The sequence below is a fragment of the Ambystoma mexicanum genome, unplaced genomic scaffold (assembly GCF_040938575.1).
Source record: "Ambystoma mexicanum isolate Mex_15411 unplaced genomic scaffold, UKY_AmexF1_1 Mex_scaf3, whole genome shotgun sequence".
Taxonomy (NCBI): Eukaryota; Metazoa; Chordata; class Amphibia; order Caudata; family Ambystomatidae; genus Ambystoma; species Ambystoma mexicanum.
In genome coordinates, this window is record NW_027182444.1 from 2,850,052 (window position 1) to 2,851,346 (window position 1,295).

Sequence of the window (1,295 nt, forward strand, 5' to 3'; positions counted from 1 at the left end):
AGAAGCGGCTGACCCTGAGGGAGTTGGAGACGGATGAGCGAAGGGCTCGGGAAGGAAGATATTTAGGAAGAGAGAGTTGCAGGTATTTAGGCCCCAGGCCCCAGAAGGCCTTGTGGACAATGCAGAGGGTTTTGAACATAATCCTCGCAGCCACTGGGAGCCAGTGTAGAGATTTCAGTCCTGGAGAGATACGGTCCCTGGGCTTGAGGCCAAGGACAAGTCTCGCAGTTCTGTTCTGGATGAGTTGCAGAGGGCGGAGAGTGGAGGCAGGCAGATTAAGATAGAGACTGTTACAGTAGTCCAGCTTCGAGAGAACCAGGGCTCGGGAGACAGTGAGCTTCTGGGGGAAGGAGAGGAAGGGAAGAATACCTCTAAGGAGGTGCAGCTGGTAGTGTGACTTCTTAGAGACGTCAGATATATGAGGAGAGAAGGAGAGTGTGGAGTCAAAGATGACCCCGAGGTTTTTTGCCTTGCAGGTAGGAGCAGGAAGAGGCCCAAGAGAGGCTGGCCAGAGAGCTGCAGGGAAGGAGGGAGTGGGTGTGCCGATGAGTAGAATCTCAGTCTTACTAGCATTAAGGCGGAGGTCGTTGGCACCACACCATTCCTGGATAGCAGACAGACAGTCAGAGATGAGGGCAGGAGAAGAGGAGGCCGAGGGTAGCCTGAAAATGAGCTGGGTATTGTCCGCATAGCACTGAAAGTTGGGGCAGAGGGCGGCGATGCGGTGGGCAAGAAGTGCCAGATACTGGTTGGTCACATCTCATGCTATAAGAAGGGTCTCAGGTTTGGAACTGGAAGGAGTTGGATATCACATCTCATGCTATAGGGAGGGTCTCAGGTTTGGAAGGGGATTTGGATATCACATCTCATGTTGTAGGAAGGATCTCAGGTTTGGTATTAGAAGCATTGAGATATCACATCTCATGCTATAGGATGGGTCTCAGGATTGGAATGGGAAGGAGTTTTATATCACATCTCATGCTATCGGAAGTGTCTCAGGATTGGAATGGGAAGGAGTTGGATATCACATCTCATGCTATAGGAAGGGTCTCAGGTTTGGAACTGGAAGGAGTTGGATATCACATCTCATGTTATAGGAAGCGTCTCAGGTTTGGTATAAGCATTGAGATATCATATCTCTGCTATCGGAAGTGTCTCAGGATTGGAATGGGAAGGAGTTGGATATCCCATCTCATGTTATAGGACGGGTCTCAGGTTTGGTATTAGAATCATTGAGATATCACATCGCATGCTGTAGGAAGGGTCTAAGGATTGGAATGGGAAGGACTTGGATA